Source organism: Phyllobates terribilis, unplaced genomic scaffold (assembly GCF_046119375.1).
Source record: "Phyllobates terribilis strain yellow unplaced genomic scaffold, ASM4611937v1 Scaffold_1__5_contigs__length_1240528914, whole genome shotgun sequence".
In the NCBI taxonomy this organism is placed as follows: Eukaryota; Metazoa; Chordata; class Amphibia; order Anura; family Dendrobatidae; genus Phyllobates; species Phyllobates terribilis.
The window spans coordinates 720,185,504-720,198,807 of record NW_027362761.1 but is presented as its reverse complement, the minus strand read 5'-3'; the positions used below and the strand labels follow the sequence as shown (position 1 = coordinate 720,198,807).

At 40.2% G+C, this 13,304-nt stretch overlaps 1 protein-coding gene across 11 annotated transcripts in view; it reads left to right on the top strand.

Annotated features, from left to right (window-relative positions):
* Positions 1–13,304, top strand: part of ADGRL3 (adhesion G protein-coupled receptor L3) — a 1,088,292-nt gene that overhangs the window by 1,053,445 nt on the left and 21,543 nt on the right. The gene's annotated exons all lie outside the window — the stretch shown is intronic.

Sequence of the window (13,304 nt, the reverse complement as noted above, 5' to 3'; positions counted from 1 at the left end):
TCATCCACCAATTGTGCAAATTCTCCCACTTAAAAAGATGAGAGAGGCCTGTAATTGACATCATAGGTAGACCTCAACTATGAGAGACAAAATGAGAAAACAAATCCTGAAAATCACAGTGTCTGATTTGGAAAGAATTTTTTATCAAATTTTGGTGGAAAATAAGTATTTGGTCAATTACAACAATTCATCTCAATACTTTGTTATATATCCTTTGTTGGCAATGACAGAGGTTAAACATTTTCTGTAATTCTTCACAAGGTTGGCACACACTGTTGCTGGTATGTTGGCCCATTCCTCCATGCAGATCTCCTCTAGAGCAGTGATGTTTTGGGGCTGTCGCTGGGCAACACGGACTTTCAACTCCCTCCAAAGGTTTTCTATAGGGTTTAGATCTGTAGACTGCCTAGGCCACTCCAGGACCTTGAAGTGATTCTTACAAAGCCACTCCTTCATTGCCCTGGCGGTGTGCTTGGGATCATTGTCATGCTGAAAGACCCAGCCACGTTTCATCTTCAATGCTCTTGCTGATGGAAGGAGGTTTGCACTCAAAATCTCACGATACATGGCCCCATTCATTCTTTCATATACACGGATCAGTCGTCCTGGTTCCTTGGCAGAGAAACAGCCCCAAAGCATGATGTTGCCACCCCCATGCTTCACAGTGGGTATGGTGTTCTTTGGATGCAACTCAGCATTCTTTCTCCTCCAAACACGACGAGTTGTGTTTCTACCAAACAGTTCTACTTTGGTTTCATCTGACCATATGACATTCTCCCAATACTCTTCTGGATCATCCAAATACTCTCTAGCAAACTTCAGACGGGCCCGGACATGTAGTGGCTTAAGCAAGGGGACACGTCTGGCACTGCAGGATCTGAGTCCCTGGCGGCTTAGTGTGTTACTGATGGTAGCCTGTGTAACATTGGTCCCAGCTCTCTGCAGGTCATTCACTAGGTCCCCCCTGTGGCTCTGGGATTTTTGCTCACCGTTCTTGAGATCATTTTGACCCCACGGGGTGAGATCTTGTGTGGAGCTCCAGATCGAGGGAGATTATCAGTGGTCTTGTATGTCTTCCATTTTCTAATTATTGCTTCCACAGTTGATTTCTTCACACCAAGCTGCTTGCCTATTGCAGATTCAGTCTGCCCAGTCTGGTGCAGGGCTACAATTTTGTTTCTGATGTCCTTCGACAGCTCTTTGGTCTTCACCATAGTGGAGTTTGGAGTGTGACTGTTTGAGGTTGTGGACAGGTGTCTTTTATACTGATAACAAGTTCAAACAGGTGCCAGTACTACAGGTAATGATTGGAGGACAGAGGAGCCTCTTAAAGAAGAAGTTACAGGTCTGTGAGAGCCAGAAATCTTGCTTGTTTGTAGTTGACCAAATACTTATTTTCCACCAAAATTTGAAAAAAATTTCTTTCCAAATCAGACAATGTGATTTTCAGGATTTGTTTTCTCATTTTGTCTCTCATAGTTGAGGTCTACCTATGATGTCAATTACAGGCCTCTCTCATCTATTTAAGTGGGAGAACTTGCACAATTGGTGGCTTACTAAATATTTTTTTTCCCAACTGTATTAATTTTATTAGAAAAAAGAGAGGGGTCGCTCACTGGTCTATTCGGGTGCTCTGAAGAAAAGAGTAATCTCAATAGCAAAAAGAACTTCGGCACTCCATACATGAAAATATAAGAAATATTGTATCTAGACTAATGTCATTTTGAAAAATGAAGGTTTTTTGCGCATAATTTGGCCAATTTATGTGTGCCCATCAACCACGACAAGGTCACCTTCGTATGATGGGAAACTACGCTATGCTACCACTGGATATGCCACTCTTGGGCTGTAAGCCTGTATGGACAATATGTCTCTGCTTGGGCTTTTAACCTACAATGTATGGGCTGGTAGAGCTAGTTAAAACCACCTGTGACTGAATGGGAGGGACACATGGTCAGAAAAAAGGCTGTCAAACTTCTAATAGTGTGAACACGTACCTGCTGCAATGCTCCAGGAGCGGGATCCCAAAAATGATTAATAGAAAAAAGAGAGGGGTCGCTCACTGGTCTATTCGGGTGCTCTGAAGAAAAGAGTAATCTCAATAGCAAAAAGAACTTCGGCACTCCATACATGAAAATATAAGAAATATTGTATCTAGACTAATGTCATTTTGAAAAATGAAGGTTTTTTGCGCATAATTTGGCCAATTTATGTGTGCCCATTGTATTAATTTTATTGTTATCACATATTTTTCTTTTCCATGGAGCTTGTGGCTGCTGCCTTCAGACATAAACTCTAAAGAAAACGAATGTGCTTTATTTTTTGATAGCTTACAGATAATGATTTACGTCCTTGACCACCTTTCCTAAGCTAATTAATTTAATGCAGAAATTCATAAAAATATCAAGCTTGGAGTATAAAGGCCGCCACAATAAATAGATGTTGGCTGAATGACAGCTCTCTCTCCATACTCCCCTATACGACTCCACTTTTCTTTACCTCCCCATCTAACAAAATGATCGACCGTGAAAATTCTTATGCACAGAGTCTTCTCTCGGCTAATCAGCACTATAGAGGATTAATGAGACGAGGTACCCATTATAACTTGTTTAGGCCAGCAAAAAAGTAGATATAAAATATAACTTATAATGTTCACATTAGAAACACCCAATTAGGGACAAAAACACACCAAAATGACACCTAACATATCTTTTGGACTCTAGGTCAAAGCACTAACCATATAAAATCATCATAGAAAAAAAGGAAAAATCTCACCCGGTGTCAGAAGATCATACTGAGTAGTTTCAAAAATGAATCCTCACATAACAGGGAAGAGTATTGATCATCTCAGGTAATATCCCAGATCAGAGAATCCTCATAATATTCTCCCGACGAGTTTCCTCAATAAACTTGATCAGACTAGACTGGAGTGCCAGAACCTCACCGTGGTGAGGAGTTCCAATAGTCTAAATAAATGGGCCATACTGCTGCCTTATAAGCTGTATGTGCAGCCTCAATATGAGGATTCTTTTTTGGAACTAGTCAGAATTATCTTCTGACACCGGGTGAGATTATTCCTTTTTTTCTATGGCATGATGATTTTATATGGTTAGGGCTTTGACCTAGAGTCCAATATATATGTTAGGTATCATTTTGGTGTGTTTTTGTCCCTAATAGCCTGGGTGTTTCTAATGTGAATTTTAAAAGATATTTTATACCTACTTTTTTGCTGGCCTAAACAAGTTATAATGGTTACCTCTGTTGATTAATCCTCTATAGTGCTGATTAGCCGAAAGAAGATTCTGCCCATAAGAATTTCCACGGTGAATCGTTTTGTTAGATAGGGAGGTAGAGACCATTATCTGTTGTTTTAAAGCTGGGGAGGCCTCAATATACATTAGATTGTAGGCCGAACGTTTGGATGATTTTAATCTAGTGTTTATGGAGCCCTTAACTCCACTAAATCATAAGACCTAAACATTTAGTTATCTACAAAGATGGTCAAACTATTACCATTAAATTTCATTTTTAAACTGCAAACAAGACAAATTATTTCATCTATGCACAGGTTTAACCTTATCCCACTTTTTCCTTTATAGCGCCTGCTATCCTAAACTATTACAAACTATTCACAAGTTCCTGCATAGATGGTCTGGCCTATATGTCTCGTGGCTCTCGTGAGAATCACCTTTATAAAAATTAATATTATGTCTTTCTTGCGGTATCTTTTTTTATAACACAAACTATATATGTCCCCTTTGACTACTATAAAACAAACACAAAGATACCTGCTATGTTTTATGTGGGTTTCTAAGTGGAGATGAGTTGGCACCATAGTATTGCATTCTTTCATGAGGAATGACTAGGAATGAATCTGATAAATTATTGGCATGCAATCGGATTAGCTAGATTATCACAAATCCACTTGGGCTGTCATGTCACTCAATGGGTTGAGATACAATCCACAGCATGCAAAGCATGCCTCAATTTGCTGCTGGATCTTCTTTCCTAGTCTTTTCTATGAAAACACCACCCATTCTATATCCATCCTTCTCCCACCTCCTTAGTTGAACTAATTACCTTGACTAGTTCAATTCTAAGAGTAGCTTTATGGGTCCAATTAGGCACAATGTGTTCCAAGACTTACACTCACTTTTAAAAGGAGGAGCCTAAGCAACTGAAATGGCATAAGCTCACTGATAAGCAACAATTCTAAACATCCACGGTTATAACTATAAAACATGCAAGGGTTCTTAGGCTCCAGGTCCTGCAAGCTAAGAGGTCCCAAAATTTCCCATTGGCCAAATGAGAAGACCAATTCTATTATCAACCTGTGATAGCTGGGGCCCTGTTGAAGATTTTGCATTAAAGTCTACAAATTTCAAGTTATGCTACTGTAATGAACTATTATTAACAATGTTTGCCTAAACTGTGCTGGCAAAGAATATTTCTTAAGAAAATGTTTCATGAAGCTTAAGGCAGAAAAAAAACTTGAAAATGTCAAAAGTATTAAGTGTAGGAAAAACTTTGTTTCTCAAAGAAGTGCCATTAAAATCCACAGAAAAAGCTCTCACAGGCTTCTGCGAAAATTCAATTCCTATGGCAAGAAGGATAGGTGACCTAAGCAAAATTTTCTCCCCTTATGAACTAGTTTCTTTTCTTTGCTTGACTTTCATGAATGCCATTTCACTTCAAGCCAACTTTATTCTTTCTCTGCTTTTACAGTATCAGATTCCTCTAACTGTGTTCTAAATTATATTTTTCATTTCTTCTGTGAAGAATAGTGACATTCTACCTATGTCTGAAATTGGACACATTTTACCAGGGAAATGTTTCATTCTCTGTTCTGTAGAATACCACAAATCCACGTCTTCTGAGCCTCATCTCGTTTAAAAAACACACCCCAGTTTTTAACTGAAATTCTGGACAGACTACTTGTTAAGGATGATTCTTACCTTCTTCATTTCTTACCAGTTATTCACCATTATTATTTCTTCCCTTTGACTCATTTTTGACTGGACTACTTGAAACTTATGCTGACTTCTCCAATGTGCACAGTAAACAAAAGGCCTAGAACCATACACCACACCTACCCCGTGATTTTACTTTCCAATAACACAACACTCCGTGGCAGAGTCTTTTGCCACTTCTTCTACTAAAGGAGGTCATATCCTTCCTAACTATTATTATTACTATTTATTTTTGGAGCACCATTGATTCCATGGTGCTGTACATGAGAGGGTTACATACAAATTACAAATATAAATTACAGTGAACAAACTAACAATGACAGAGTGGTACAGGGGGGAGAGAGTCGTGCCCTTGTGGGCTTACACTCTACTGGATAATGGGGAAGGAGTCAGTAGGTTGGGGGTGGTTGTGGCAGCTCCGGTCCTGGTGAGGTGGCTGTATTGAAGGCTTTAGTGAGGTGGCAGTGGGGTTAGTGTAGGTTGTAAGCTTGCTTGAAGAGATGTTTTCAAGTTCCGTCTGAAATTTCCAAAACTGGTGGATAATTGACGTGTTGGGACACAGAATTCCAGAGTATGGGGGATGCTTGGGAGAAGTCTGATAGGTGATAGGATGAGGAATGTATAAGTGTGGAGGAGAGAAGAAGGTCTTGAGTAGAACGGAGATTACGTGTTGGAAGGTAACGTGAGATTAATTTGGAGATATATGGAGGAGACAGATTATGGATAGCTTTATAGGTCAGTGTTAATAGTTTGAACTGGATACATTAAGGAAATGGAAGCCAATGAAAGGATTTGCACAGGGGAGTAATAGGCGAGATATGAATTTGTCATGCAGCAGAGTTAAGGACGGACTGGAGAGGTGAAATAGTATTAGCAGGGAGGCCACAGAGAAAGATATTGCAGGGGGGGGCATGCACTAACATTTTAGTTGAATAATGGTTGAGGTAAGGACGGATTGCGGAAATATTTTTGAGTTGGAGGCTGCAGGAGGTGGCAAGAGCTTGGATGTGCTGTTTGAAGAAAAGGGCAGAGTTGAGGTTTGCTCCAAGGCAGCAGACTTGCGGTACAGGGAAAGCGCAATATCTTTTACTGTGATAGATAGATTAAGTAGAGGAGTTAGGTGAGATGGAGGAAAGATGATCAGTTAAGTTTTGTTCACATTGAGCTTTAGGAAGAGTGATGAAAAGGAGAATATGGCTCATAGACACTTTGAGATTTTTGACAGCATAGAGGTGACTTCTGGGCCAGAGAAGTATACCTGAGTGTCATCATCGGATAGATGGTACTGGAAGCCATGGGACTTTATGAGTTGTCCCAGGCCAAAGATAGATTGGGAAGAGTAAGAGTCCCAGAACAGAGCCTTGAGGGACACCAACAGAGAGCGCAGGATAAGGAGGTAGTGAGCGAGTGGGAGACGCTAAATATGCAGTTGGAGAGGTATGAGGAGATCCAGGAGAGGGCAAGGCTTTGACACCAAGGGAAGAGAGGATTTGTAGTAGGAGGAAGTGGTCGAATGTGTCAAAGGCAGAGGATAGGTCTAGAAGGAGGAGTATAGAGAATTAACTTTGGCAGTAAGTAAGTTGTTTCGGTGGAGTGGTTTGGACGGAAGCAGGAGTGTAGTTTGTCAAAGAGTGAATTAGATGAGAGATGGGAGGAAAGTTCAGCATGGACATGCTGTTCAGTTCCAATTGCATCAATTTATCAGCGTGAATTGCCCAAACTAATAAAATATAAACATATTTTTCCCATATGGTTAATGAGAAAAAAAGAAAACAAAATCAAAACATTAGAATTTGCTCTCTTCTTGGTCACTGTACTCTCCCCATGCAATTAATAGCTATCATAATGTCGTATGTATAGATAATGGCATAGATAAATATATCAGCTCATCATGCAAAAAATAAGCCTTAAATCGAAGGAAAACATTTTTAATGGATCTCAGAAAATAGCTCCAAACACAAAAGTTTTTACAAAGTTCTGATTTTTTTTAACTATTAAATTTAAAAATAAAAAAAAATGTTACCAGGTCATTTTTACTGCACAATGAATATTGTAAAAACAAAACCCAAGAAATAATATCGGAATGGATTGTGGATTTTTTCATCGCACTTTGAATTTTTTTCTCCCATTTTTTTCTCCCATTTTTCAATACATGATATGGTAAAATGATTGGTGACAATCAAAAGTACACTTTGTTACACAAAACAAAGCCTCATAGCTATCAATTGAAATATATAGAAATTCTGTCTGTTGGAAGAAAGGAAGAAAATACATGTTCATATGTTCAGAGAGCAGTAACTTATTTTTCTCCAACAATGATGATTTTTTTTTACACTGTTCACCATTCTGTATGATTGACATGTTAACTTTATTCTATGGGTTGAAACAATTATGACAATACTACATTTATTTTGTTTTTATATTTTAATACTTTGGCACTGAAAAAAACAAACACTTTTCTATGGCCACTATTTTCTGTAACCTATAACTTTTTTTCCGTAAGGGTTTTTTTTTTTACTGGTTCAAAGTTCTAGTACATACAACTATTTGATTACTTTTTATTCCACTCTATTAAGAGGGATGAACAAAAAACATTCAATCTTAAATCTTTATTTTTTATTTGGTATATCTGTAATATAATTACACATATACCAAATATTTAAATTGTTTTTTTAAACTTTTGCACAAAATAACTTAAATAATTTTTTTGTCGTAGTCTAAGAATCATATGCTTTCCTTTTTTGGAGCTTATAGAAGTATGTGAGGGCTTGATTGTTACTAAACAAGCTGTTGTGTTTAGTTTTAGATGGTACCATTCTAGAGTACATACAATATTTGCTTTCTTTTTATTTCATTTTTTAGAGGGGCAGGATAAAATAAACCAGCAATTGTGGCATTATTCTTCATATTTTTTAATTTTCGTTTATTCACTGTGCAAGATAAATAATACAATTTTTAAAATTGTACTGGTTGGTCATTTTGTATAATTGTAGCCAAAACATTTTGAGAATGGCACAAATTTTTCACAAAAGTTGTTGCTTAAGGTTTTGCATTGGCAATTTGCATTAACTCTACAGTGTTGTTAAGAGTGATCAGATGAATTAAAAAAAACTACAAGTAAGGCCTAATTCACACATCTGGTTAGTGTTTCATCAGTATTTTAAAGTGAAAATCAGGAGTGGCTCCAAGACACTGAACAGGTCCTATTCTTTTAACTACACTGCTCAAAAAAAATAAAGGGAACACTTAAACAACAGAATATAACTCCAAGTAAATCAAATTTCTGTGAAATCAAACTGTCCACTTAGGAAGCAACACTGATTGACAATCAATTTCACATGCTGTTGTGCAAATGGAATAGACAATAGATGGAAATTATTGCCAATTATCAAGACCCACTCAATAAAGGAGTGGTTCTGCAGGTGGGGACCACAGACCACATCTCAGTACCAATGCTTTCTTGCTGATATTTTGGTCACTTTTGAATGTTCGTTGTGCTTTCACACTCGTGGTAGCATGAGACGGACTCTACAACCCACAGAAGTTGCTCAGGTAGTGCAGCTCATCCAGGATGGCACATCAATGCGAGCTGTGGCAAGAAGGTTTGCTGTGTCTGTCAGCGTAGTGTCCAGAGGCTGGAGGCGCTACCAAGAGACATGCCAGTACACCAGGAGACGTGGAGGGGACCGTAGGAGGGCAACAACCCAGCAGCAGGACTGCTACCTCCGCCTTTGTGCAAGGAAGAACAGGAGGAGCAAAATGACCTCCAGCAGGCCACAAATGTGCATGTGTCTGCACAAACGGTTAGAAACCGACTCCATGAGGGTCGTATGAGGGTCCGACGTCCACAGATGGGGGTTGTGCTCACAGCCCAACACCGTGCAGGACGCTTTGCATTTGCCACAGAACACCAGGATTGGCAAAGCCGCCTCTGGCGCCCTGTGCTCTTCACAGATGAAAGCAGGTTCACACTTAGCACATGTGACAGACGTGACAGAGTCTGGAGACGCTGTGGAGAGCGATCTGCTGCCTGCAACATCCTTCAGCATGACCGGTTTGACAGTGGGTCAGTAATGGTGTGGAGTGGCATTTCTTTGAAGGGCCGCACAGCCGTCCATGTGCTTGCCAGAGGTAGCCTGACTGCCATTAGGTACCGAGATGAGGTCCTCAGACCCCTTGTGAGATCATATGCTGGTGCGGTTGGCCCTGGGTTCCTCCTAATGCAGGATAATGCCAGACCTCATGTGGCTGGAGTGTCAGCAGTTCCTGCAAGATGAAGGCATTGAAGCTATGGACTGGCCCGCCCGTTCCCCAGACCTGAATCCGATTGAGCACATCTGGGACATCATGTCTCGCTCCATCCACCAATGTCACATTGCACCACAGACTGTCCAGGAGTTGGCGGATGCTTTAGTTCAGGTCTGGGAGGAGATCCCACAGGAGAGCATCCGCAACCTCATCAGGAGCATGCCCAGGCGTTGTAGGGAGGTCATACAGGCACGTGGAGGCCACACACAATACTGAGCCTCATTTTGACTTGTTTTAAGGACATTACATCAAAGTTGGATCAGCCTGTAGTGTGTTTTTCCACTTTAATTTTGGGGGTGACTCCAAATCCAGGCCTCCATTGGTTCATAAATTTGATTTCCATTGATGATTTTTGTGTGATTTTGTTGTCAGCACATTCAACTTTGTACATCACAAAGTATTCAATGAGAATATTTCATTCATTCAGATCTAGGATGTGTTATTTGAGTGTTCCCTTTATTTTTTTGAGCAGTGTATATGTTTTTTTTTATTATAGGTTCCACTCCTGATTTTTGCTTACAAACACTGATGAAACACTGATCCAAAACAATTGACGTGTGAATGAGGGCTTATTCTTTGCCATGAAAATGAATTTAATCACAAAAAAAAAATTCAACTGAATTTCAGCTCTATTAAGAAATGATTTGCTGACATCATTTCAATGATCTTTTTGTTTGCTCTTTGAAAAAGTGTTAATGTGAACAAGGCAGCAAATATCTACTTGATTTAAAATGGGGCTGTCGCTTGAAATCATTGTCTTCTTCTGTTAACCATGGTTGCCTCCAAAGAAACATGTACAGTCATCATTGTTTTGATCAAAATGGCTTTATTGGTAAGGAAATTGCTGCTTGTGGGATTGCCCCTAACTTAACGATTCATTAGAGTATCAAGAACTTCAAAGAGAGGTTCATTTGCTGTGAAGAAGTCTTTAGGGGGCTCAAGAAAGTCTAGCAAGGGCCATGCTTGTCTACTAAGGAAGATTCAGCTACCAGATAAGATTAACACAAGTGCAAAGCTTGTTCAGGAATGGCAGTAGGAAAGTGTAAGTCCTTCTGCATACACAGTGAGGTAAAGGCTTTTGGAGGCTGCCCTGCAGTATAGAAGCAACTTCCTCAAAGGAAAACATCAGACAGAAAGACATTCCACAGGAAGTACAGGGATTGCATTGCAGACTACTGGTGTAAAGGTATTTTCTCAAATCAAGCTCCCTTAACACCATTTGGAATATGACTATCCAGAGAAGAAAAAGTGAGTGCTATTATGAGTCCTGTGTCATGCCAACAGTTAAGCATCCTGAGACCCTTCATGTGTGGAGTTTCTTTTCATGCAAGAGAGTGGGCTCACTCCCAACTTTGCCTGAGAACACTGCCATGAATAAAGAATCGTATCTAAACATTCCCCAAGAGCAACTTCTCCAAATAATCCAGGAGCAATTTGGTGATGAACAATGCTTTTAGCAGCATGATGGAACACCGTGTCACAGGGCAAAAGTAATATTTAAAAAGGTATATCCCATGCACCACTAAGTGTCCCGTGCAGACTTGGTACAACCCTCCATTCGGTTGTAAAAACTGTGAAGAATCCAAGAATCCAAGGCCCCGGGTGGTATCCTTCAAAAAAGTTTTATTGGCGCCAGTGTACACATAAAAAAATGGACATGCGACGTTTAGGCCACACAGGGCCTTTTTCAAGCCAAAAACTAGGTGAACCTCAGGGCCAGGTTGATCTGGATGTGCAGCATGAAAAGACCGGACCAACCTAATCGCAGGAACGTCAGATGCTGGTATCCACATTCTCTCCTCAGGACCGTCAGATGCTGGTATCCACATTCTCTCCTCAGGACCGTAACCCTTCCAGTGTACCAGATACTGAAGAGACTGGCATACCAAGCGAGAATTGATTATTTTTGCTATCTGGAATTCCAGATTCCCATCAACAATGACTGGGGAAGGTGGTGGTGGAATTGGTTCAGAGGAAGCAGTTTATTTTTTGAGAAGTGATGGGTGGAACACATGATGAATCTTAAAAGTGGGTGGCAAAGCAAGGCGAAAAGCTACTGGATTATCAACGGCCACAATCTTATCGGGACCGATGAACCTGGGTCCCAGCTTCCAAGAAGGAACCTTCAACTTAATGTTCTTCAAGGACAACCACACCAAATCACCAACACACAAGTCCGGACCCAGCAAACGTATCCGATCAGCCATACTCTTATATTTGAACCCTATTTTCTTCAAATTATCACTGATGTAATAAACAAAGAAAACCGTTCCTCCTCAGGTACTCCTGAAGAACGAATCCTATTGAAGAAGCAGAATTGAGGATGAAATCTGTATGCCCTGAAGAACGGGGACTTGCCAGTTGATTCATGACAGCAGTTATTCACAGCGAACTCAACTGGAGGTAAATAAGAAATCCAATCCTCCTAATTCTCAGACACAAAACATCTAAGATATGTCTCAAGATTCTGGTTCACATGTTCAGTTTGCTCATTAGACTGTGGATGAAAGGCAGATGAAAATAAAAGATGAATCCCTAAGGGAGCACAAAATCTTTTCCAAAATTTGGAAAAAAATTGCGCTCCTCGGTCGGAAACAATATCAGAAGGAATCCCATGTAACGATTTCCTTAATAAAAATTTGCCCCAAAGTCTTGACATTAGGTAAAGCAGGTAGCACAATAAAATGAGTTTTCTTGCTGAATCTGTCCACCACCACCGATATTACAGTATTACATGCAGATACGGGTAGATCAGTGATAAAATCTACCGACAAATGAGTCCAAGGTATACACGGAATTGCCAAAGGTTGAAAAGCCCCAGACAGACGAGTACGTGGGGTTTTAGAACATGCACAAGTACTGCAAGCAGCTACATACTCCCAAACATCCTGGTGCACCCCAAACCACCAAAAACGATGAGTAAGAAGATCGGTGGTAGCTTTTCTACCAGGATGTCCAGCCAAGACCGAATCATGAAGTTCACTTAAAATTTTAAGACGGAGGTTCACAAAAACAAACAGTTTACCTGAATGACAGGCAGCAGGGGCGTCCCCCTGAGCCTCAACGACCTCCCTCTATAGATCAGAACATATAGTTGCAATAACTACCCCTTTCTGTAATATAGGAACCAGTTCGCAATTACCTCCTCCCGCGGAAAACAACGATATAAGGCATCCGCCTTAATGTTCTTATCCCCCGGCCAATACGTCACAAAAAAGTTGAATCTGGTGAAGAACAATGACCATCTTGCCTGTCTAGGTGTCAGACGTTTTTCAGATTCCAAATACAAAAGATTTTTATGATCGGTGATTACCATGAGCGGTTGAACTGCCCCTCCAAAAAATGTCGCCACGCCTCAAAAGCCAACTTTATTGCCAAGAGTTCCCTATTACCAATGTCACAGTTTTTCTCGGCGGACAACAGTTTCTTTGAAAAGTATGCACACGGACGCCATCCTGCGACAATGCAGCCCCAATCCCAATTTCTGATGCGCCAACCTCTACAATGAATGGCTGAGTGATGTCAAACTGTATAAGAATTGGCACAGAAGCAAAACATTTCTTTAAAGTAGCAAATGCCTCACTGGCTGAACTGAACCATTTAGAAAAATCTGTCTCTTTCCTGTTCATAGCCGTCAGAGGTTTGGCCACTACTGAAAAGTTCTTGATGAACTTATGGTAGTAATTCGCGAACCCTAAAAACCTTTGTAAAGCCTTTAAGTCTTCAGGATGATCCCAATCCAGTAATGCTCGGACTTTGACCGGATCCATGCAAAAACCGGTGGACGATAAGAAATGACCCAGAAAAGGGATCTCCTTTACCGAAAACATGCATTTCTCTGATTTGACATATAATTTATTGTCCCTGAGTACTTGTAAGACCTGCCTGACATGTACCTGATGTGATTTGAGATGTGGCAAATAAATCAATATGTCATCAAGATAGGCTACCACAAATCTACCTGACAGATGACAGAAAATGTCATTTACAAAGTGCTGAAAGATGGCAGGAGCATTAGTCAATCCA